Below are 8,783 nucleotides of genomic sequence, written 5' to 3'. Positions count from 1 at the left end.
AAATAAGAAAGATTGTAACCACCTGTAGCCCTGGTATTTCTGTAACTGTGTTGGTCTAATTTTAATTTTATTGTGTCTTCATGAATAAATGAACCCAAACTTCTATCACTACCAATCAATCCCTAGTAGGTAGAAATCTAATATTATGGGGAAAGAAATTTGGGCTTGACACCATTATTTTCTCTTATTTCAGGTGAAAATACGCAAAGTACAGTGTCTTAGCTGGTTCAGATCACCATTATACTGGTTTTGCTGTAACTACCTATGGTGACAGGTTAACTACACTTATTGTAGTGATCATTTAGCAATATAAACAAGTACCAAATCATGTTGTACACCTGAAACTAACGTATGGTATATGTCAATTATACCTCAATTTTAAAAAGTAAAATAAAACTGGTTTAGGCTTTACCAGCTAAAGAGCTTAAATCTAGAAATAGCATTGGACTACAGTCCCCTGTCACTTATTCTTTGATCCTGAGCACTAGCTGCCAAATCACTAAAAGGATCCGTTTTCTTATTTACAAATGAATGAATTACTTAAATATGAAAGATTTTGTGTATTTCTCCCACATCTTTAAAGTCCTTGGTGGAAGTGACCGGACTTTGTAATAAGTTTAGCCCCAGTTCGCAGAAATTCACTTTGGTTTCCCTTTCGAAATCCTTTGCCTCAAAGCCATTAATAATCGCAGTGAGACCTCAGGTTCAGCTATCACATTTTTTTCCGTTTTGGATCCCCGGGACACAGTGAGGTGTGGGTGGAGGAAAGGGCGGGGCCGAGGGGGCGGTGCTAAGGGAGGCGGCGCTAGGGGCGGGGCCTCGAGGCGGGTCAGAACGGAAGTGGAGTCGCGTCATTTCCGTCTGCCGTGTAACCGAGGAGTCCAGCAGAGCCCGGGACCGCGGCGATTGACAGGTGAAGGGAATGGTGTCCCCTCCCTCTCCGCCAGTACCACAGCAGTTCCGCTCGCCTTTGTGGCGCCTGGTCTGAGCCTGTCCTTCCCCAGCGCCCTAAAGTCCCCCTGCCCTTGAGTTCCGCTGCCCATCCCACCCCTTAAAAACGTTTGGTGTCCCTGAAGCGCTCCCTTCCGCGGCCTCCAGCTCCTGGTTTCCAGCGCTGCCCACGACTGACACCCCCCCCAACACACCCCCACCCGCTGGGGCTGGACGCGCTCCCCGCTCGTCCTGCCACCCCCCGAGCCCCCCTCCTCGCACCTCCGCAGAGGCCTGGTTTCTCCCCCTTGAGGCCGAGGGCGAAATAACTTGTTAACCCACCTCACCCTTTTTTTTTCTGGGATTTTTTTTTTTTCCGGCTTCGACTCATGACACGGTTTTCTGTCCTTCCATTGCGTTATTTGGAGCTGGAGCAGGGAAAAGCGTTCCTAACACCACCATGTTCGTGGTGGTTTGCCCTCCTCAGCCCTCGGTATAAAGGGCTACAAGGAAGAAAGGAAGAGTGAAATCACAAAACTGATAAAAAAGGTCGCAAAACACATTGATGTATTTACTAAAACAAAGGAGAAAGTGTAGGTTCCGATTCCAGCAAATTAGCTTTAATACTCTTTCCCAGCTTTTATTTTTAATTTTATTTTATTATGTTAAACACCATACATTACATCATTAGTTTTTGATGCAGTGTTCCATGATTCATTGTTTGTCATAACACCCAGTGCTCCATGCAGAACGTGCCCTCCTCAATACCCATCACCAGGCTAACCCATCCTCCCACCCCCCTCCCCTCTAGAACCCTCAGTTTGTTTCTCAGAGTCCATCGTCTCTCATAGTTCGTCTCCCCCTCCAAAGCCCCCCCCTTCGTTTTTCCCTTCCTTCTCCTAGTGTCCTCAATGCTATTCCTTATGTTCCACAAATAAGTGAAACCATATGCTTGACTTATTTCACTTAGCATAATCTCCTCCAGTCCCCTCCATGTTGATGTAAAAGTTGGGTATTCATCCTTTCTGACGGCTGAGTAATATTCCATTGTAATATGGACCACATCTTCTTTATCCATTCATCTGTTGAAGGGCATCTCGGCTCTTTCCACAGTTTGGCTATTGCGGACATTGCTGCTATGAACATTGGGGTGCATATGGCCCTTCTTTTCACTACATCTGTGTCTTTGGGATAAATACCCAGGAGTGCAATTGCTGAGTCATAGGGTAGCTCTATTTTTAATTTTTTGAGGAACCTCCACACTGTTTTCCAAAGTGGCTGTACCAACTTGCATTCCCACCAACAGTGTAGGAGAGTTCCCCTTTCTCCACAACCTCTCCAACATTTGTTGTTTCTCTCCCTGTCCATTTTTGCCATTCTAACTGGTGTAAGGTGGTATCTCAGTGTGGTTTTGATTTGGATTTCCCTGATGGCTAATGATGATGAATATTTTTTCATGTGTCTGTTAGCCATTTGTATGTCTTCTTCAGAGAAGTGTCCGTTCATGTCTTCTGCCCGTATTGTGACTTGATTATTTGTTTTTTGGGTTTTGAGTTTGAGAAGTTCTTTATAGATCTTGGATACCAGCCCTTTATCTGTAGTATCATTTGCAAATATCTTCTCCTATTCTGTGGGTTGCCTCTTTGTTTTGTTGTCTGTTTCCTTTGCTGTGCAGAAGCTTTTTATCTTGATGAAGTCCCAAAAGTTCATTTTTGCTTTTGTTTCACTAGCCTGTGGAGATGTATCTTGAAAGAAGTTGCTGTGGCCGATGTCAAAGAGGTTACTGCCTATGTTCTCCTCTAGGATTTTGATGAATTCCTGTCTCACATTGAGGTGTTTCATCCATTTTGAGTTTATCTTTGTGTATGGTGTTAGAGAATGGTCGAGTTTCATTCCTCTGTATATAGCTGCCCAATTTTCCCAGCACCATTTATTGAAGAGACTGTCTTTTTTCCATTGCATATTTTTTCCCGCTTTGTTTAAGATTATTTGACCATAGAGTTGAGGGTCCATATCTGGGTTCTCTATTCTGTTCCATTGGTCTATATGTCTGTTTTTGTGCCAGTACCATGCTGTCTTGGTGATCTTTGTAATATAGCTGAAATCTGGCAACGTGATGCCCCCAGCTTTGTTTTTCTTTTTCAACATTTCCTTGGCGATTCGGGCTCTTTTCTGATTCCATACAAATTTTAGGATTGTTTGTTCCAGCACTTTGAAAAATGTCATTAGAATTTTGATTGGGATGGCATTGAAGGTATAGATTGCTCTGGGCAGCCTAGACATTTTAACAGTGTTTATTCTTCCCATCCATGAGCATGGAATGTTTTTCCATGTATTTGTGTCTTCTTCAATTTCTTTCACGAGTGTTTTGTAGTTCCTAGAGTATAGATCCTTTACCTCTTTGGTTAGGTTTATTCTGAGGTATCTTATGGTTTTTGGTGCTATTGTAAATGGAATCATTTCTCTAATTTCTCTTTCTACAGTTGCGTTGTTAGTGTATAAGAAAGCAACTGATTTCTGTGCATTGATTTTGTATCCTGCCACATTACTGAATTGCTGTATGAGTTCTAGTAATTTGGGAGTGGAGTCTTTTGAGTTTTCCACATAAAGTATCATGTCATCTGTGAAGAGAGAGAGTTTGACTTCTTCTTTGCCAATTTGAATACCTTTTATTTCTTTTTGTTGTCTGATTGCTGTTGCTAGGACTTCTAGTACTATGTTGAACAGCAGTGGCGAGAGTGGGCACCCTTGACGTGTTCCTGATCTTAAGGGAAAGGCTCTAAGCTTTTCCCCATTGAGGATGATATTTGCTGTGGGTTTTTCATAGATGGATTTTATGAACTTGAGGAATGTTCCCTCTACCCCTATACTCTGAAGAGTTTTAATCAGGAAAGGATGTTCTATTTTGTCAAATGCTTTTTCTGCATCAATTGAGAGGACCATATGGTTCTTCTCTCTCCTCTTATTAATGTGTTCTATCACACTGATTGATTTGCGAATGTTGAACCACCCTTGCATCCTGGGGATAAATCCCACTTGGTCGTGGTGGATGATCTTTTTAATGTATTGTTGGATCCTATTAGCTAGGGTTTTGTTGAGGATTTTGGAATCCATATTCATCAGGGATATCGGTCTGAAATTCTCCTTTTTGATGGGGTCTTTGCCTGGTTTGGGGATTAAGGTAATGATGGCCTCATAGAATGAGTCTGGAAGCTTTCCTTCTGTTTCTATTTTTTGAAACAGCTTCAGGAGAATAGGTATTATTCTTCTTTGAATGTTTGGTAGAATTCCCCAGGGAATCCATCAGGCCCTGGACTCTTGTTTTCTGGGAGGTTTTTGATCACTGCTTCAATCTTGTTACTGGTTATTGGCCTATTCAGGTTGTCAGTTTCTTCCTGTTTCAGTCTTGGGAGGTTATAGGTTTCCAGGAAGACATCCATTTCTTCCAGTTGCTCAATTTATTGGTATATAGTTGTTGATAATAATTTCCAATAATTGTTTCTATTTCCTTGGTGTTAGTCGTGATCTCCCCCCTTTCATTCATAATTTTATTAATTTGGGTCCTTTCTCTTTTCTTTTGTGTAAGTCTGACTGGTGGTTTATTGATCTTATTAATTCTTTCAAAGAACCAGCTTCTAGTTTCATTGATCTGATCTACTGTGTTTCTGGTTTCTAATTCATTGATCTCTATTCTGATCTTAATTATTTCTCTTCTAATGCATGGCTTAGGCATCATTTGTTGCTTTTTCTCCAGTTCTTTAAGGTGTAAAGTTAGTTGGTGAATTCGGGATTTTTCTATTTTTTTGAGTGAGGCTTGGATGGCTGTGTATTTCCCCCTTAGGACCGCCTTTGCAGTATCCCATAGGTTTTGGACCGATGTGTTTTCATTCTCATTGGTTTCCATGAATTGTTTAAGTTCTTCTTTGATTTCTTTGTTGACCCAAACATTCTTGAGCAGAGTGGTCTTTAGCTTCCAAGTGTTTGAATTTCTGCCAAATTTTTTCTTGTGATTGAGTTCCAGTTTTAAAGCATTATGGTCTGAGAATATGCAGGGAATAATCTCAATCTTTTGGTATTGGTTGAGATCTGATTTGTGGACCACGAATTATGTGGTCTATTCTGGAGAAAGTTCCATGTGCGCTCGAGAAGAATGAGTATTCTGTTGTTTTAGGGTGGAGTGTTCTGTATATATCTATGGGGTCCATCTGGTCCAGTGTGTCATTCAAAGTTCTTGTTTCTTTGTTGATTTTCTGCTTAGATGATCTGTCTATTGCTGAGAGTGGAGCATTGAGGTCTCCTACAATTAATGTACTATCATTAACATGACTCTTTATATTGGTTAACAGCTGGCTTATGTAGTTGGTTGCTCCCATGTTGGGGGCATAGATATTTACAATTGTAGATCTTCTGGTTGGATAGACCCTTTAAGACTGATATAGTGTCCTCTGTGTCTCTAACTACAGTCTTTAGCTTAAAATCTTATTTGTCTGATATAAGAATTGCTACCCCAACTTTGTTTTGAGGTCCATTGGCATGGAAGATGGATCTCCATCCCTTCACTTTCAGTCTGGATGTATCTTTAGGTTCAAAATGAGTCTCTTGTAGACAGCATATGGATGGGTCCTGTCTTTTTATCCAATCTGCAACCCTGTGCTGTTTTATGGGAGCATTTAGGCCATTCATGTTGAGAGTGATTATTGAAAGATATGAATTTATTGTCATCATGTTGCCTGAGAAGTCCTTGTTTCTATAGATTGTCTCTGTAAATTTCTGTTCTATATCACTCTTGGGGTTTTTCTCCTTTTATAGGAAACCCCCCCCCCCCTTAATATATCTTTCAGGGCCAGCTTAGTGGTCACATATTCTTTCAGTTTCTGCTGGTCCTGGAAGCTCTGCATCTCTCCATCCATTCTAAATGACAGCTTTGCCAGATAAAGTATTCCTGGCTGCATGTTCTTCTCATTTAGTACCCTGAATATGTCTTGCCAGGCCTTTCTGGCTTGCCAGGTCTCTGTGGATAGGTCTGACGTTATTCTGATGTTCCTCCCTCTGTTCGTAAGGAATCTCTTCCCCCTAACTGCCCTTAAGATGGTTTCCTTGGTTCTAAGATTTGTGAGTTTTACTAATACGTGCTGGGTATTGGCCTGTTTTCCTTGATCTTGGGAGGGGTCCTCTCTGCCTCTAGGACACAAATGTTTGTTTCATTCCCCAGATTAGGGAAGTTCTCAGCTACAATTTGCTCAGATATATCTTCTCGTCCTCTCTCTCTCTCCACCCCTTCAGGGATCCCAATAATTCTGACATTGGAACGTTTCATGGAGTCACTTATTTCTCTAATTCTGTTTCCATGGATTTTTAGCTGTTTTTCCCAGGCCTCCTCTTTTTCCTTCTTTTCTATCAATTTGTTTTCTAGATCACTAATTCGTTTTTCTGCCTCACTTACCCTAGCTGTTAGAGTACCTAGATTAGATTGGATCTCATTGATAGCATTTTTAAGTTCTGCCAGTTTAGCTTTCATTTCTGCCCTTAGAGACTCTATGTTCCCATTAATCGATTTCTCCATTCTAGCTATCATTTTCATAACTGTTACCGTGAAGTCCATTTCCGACATCTTGATTATATCTGTATCCATTTGTAAATCGGTGGCAGAAGTCACAGTCTCTGATTCTTTCCTATTTTCGGGGTTCCTCCTCCTAGTCATTCTGTCGAGGAGTGGTTGAAGGAATGTATAGAGTCCAAATTATTGACCACTACCCAACCAAGATGCACCTGTTTTGTAGGGACCTTAGGGTTGTCAGCCTCTTGTTCTCCCAGCCTGTCTTCTGGGGGAGGGGCCTGCTGCGCTGTTACTCAGGCCACCCTGTTTGGGCAGAGTTGCCCTGCCCCTTCTGGGGGTGGGGGATGGGCTCAGTGAAAACTGGTTTTTTGGGGCTTTTGTTCTCTGGCAGCTTTACCTGGCAGCTTTCTGCATCTCTTCCAAGAGAGAGCAGAAGAGACCATTTCCAACCCTCTGCCTCAGAACAGAGATCGCAGTCTGTTCTTCAGTGAGTTCTCCAGGCCACGCTATCTCTGTTTCTGTCTGTGCTGCTATAAACTGCGGTGTCCTGGGTTGTGCACCCCTCAGCAGCACTCCCAGTCCTTGGCTCCAGGTTGGGGCACATCTCTGCCCTTTGTGCTTCTAAAACCACCAGCTGCCCCCAGTTCACACGCGTGGCCCCGCCTCGGGTTTCCGTCCCAGGGGGCTTCCCTAAAGTCCTTTCCCCACTGCTATTGGTCTGTGAGTCTGTGCCCCATCCCCAGCGCGGGAGGCTTTCGCTCACCGTCGGTGTAGGATCATGACAGCTGGCTCCCTCCCCATTCCGTTTATCTTCCAATTTGCGCCTGCGCAATCACGGCTCCCCGCTTCGTACCTCGAAACCAACCACCTGTGATATTCTGTTTGTAGAGATCCAGATCTATCTTCTTACAGCTCAGGCTGATTTCGTGGGTGTTCAGAGTGGTCTGGTAGATATCCAGCTCAATTCAGGGGACCAGTTGGAATAGGGTCCCCTACTCCTCCGCCATCTTTTCTAACTCCTCAGTTCACTCTTTAGACTGCCCCCCAACATGCATCCCCTTTTCCCTTCTGGACACAGAATAACCCACTCTTTCCCAGCTTTTAAAGTAAGTGATACTGAGAATTCAAAGACTTATCTTGGGGGCTTTTTCTTATGAAGATAAAAGATCAGCGGAGCCATAATCTATTAAAATAAAAATTATTGGTTTGAGATAGATAAAAAATCTTCCATTTCTGAATCTGCAAGTGGAACCTGGATGTAGTAAATTCCTTCATTACTTGAGCAGTGGTTCAGTGGTACTTTTTAGGATCTTACAAATGAAGCAGTGTTTTCACGTTGGTTAATTTAGAGCCTCATAATAACCCTGTGAAACCGGTATCACTGCTCATCTAGAATGCCACCAACTGCCCCTACCCGCTCTCTTCTCCAGACTGTGTTCTCTTAAATGTACTCAAAAGACTTCCACCCTTCAGTTAATGCCTCTCTGGCACCTTTATTTTCTCCCTCACTATGGGATCATACCTAACAACATCTTAATATGCTTTAATGTTTCTCATATTAAAAAAAACACCCCTGGAGTCCATTCCTGCCCACCAGCTGTCGCTCTGTAACTCTGCTTCTAAGCAGGTGTTATTGTACTTACTGTCTCGACCTTGACTTCTCCTTAACCCATGTCAGGCTTTCTTCCTTGCTACTCTGCTGTAAACAGTACTTAACAAGGCTACCAGTGACTTTATCTGGCCAAATCTAGTTCTTTATTCTCAATTTACTTGACCCTCCTTGTGCATTTGACACAACTGAGCACATTCTCTTTCTTGAAATATGCGGAATATCATCATTCCTCAGTGATGTGAGTGACCTGTTTCTGAATCAGGTTAATGTTGAATCCTGGAAGATACTGTGTCAGGATTTTGTGCTACCCATAATGTAACGGTAACATACATGACACGTGTATAAATGTAGCGTCCGTTAATATTTTCACCATCACTTTCTTCAATCTAGACAACCAGCAAAACAGTAAATCAAGACCTGATTTGTACTGTTTGTCAGTTTTTGTGATGAAAATACCCTGGCCGTGGGGAATTTCAAGATACCAAAGTAACCTCAGGTATTGGGAAGAAATGTGCCCTAGTGCACCATAATATATTATTTCCACCATGCAGATACCAGTAGGTAGCACATGGAGGCTAGTAGTTCTCAACCACGGTGATCCTGCTCCCCAGGGGACATTTGGCAATGTCTGGGGACATTTTTGGTTGTCACAGCTGTGCTACTGGCATCTAGTGGATAGAGTCC

At 42.5% G+C, this 8,783-nt stretch overlaps 1 protein-coding gene across 1 annotated transcript in view; it reads left to right on the top strand.

Annotated features, from left to right (window-relative positions):
* The first annotated feature begins 849 nt into the window (after window positions 1-849).
* The window catches only part of CUNH11orf65 (chromosome unknown C11orf65 homolog), a 66,741-nt gene continuing 58,807 nt past the window's right edge, over window positions 850-8,783 (top strand). Inside the window, exon 1 of the mRNA XM_032427699.1 lies at window positions 850-913. The gene's annotated coding sequence lies outside the window, so the exon portion shown is untranslated. The remainder of the gene's footprint in view (window positions 914-8,783) is intronic.

This window comes from Phoca vitulina, unplaced genomic scaffold (genome assembly GCF_004348235.1).
Source record: "Phoca vitulina isolate PV1807 unplaced genomic scaffold, GSC_HSeal_1.0 scaffold38, whole genome shotgun sequence".
Classification (NCBI taxonomy): Eukaryota; Metazoa; Chordata; class Mammalia; order Carnivora; family Phocidae; genus Phoca; species Phoca vitulina.
The sequence above is the reverse complement of the archived record's forward strand: the minus strand, read 5'-3'. Positions and strand labels throughout refer to the sequence as shown.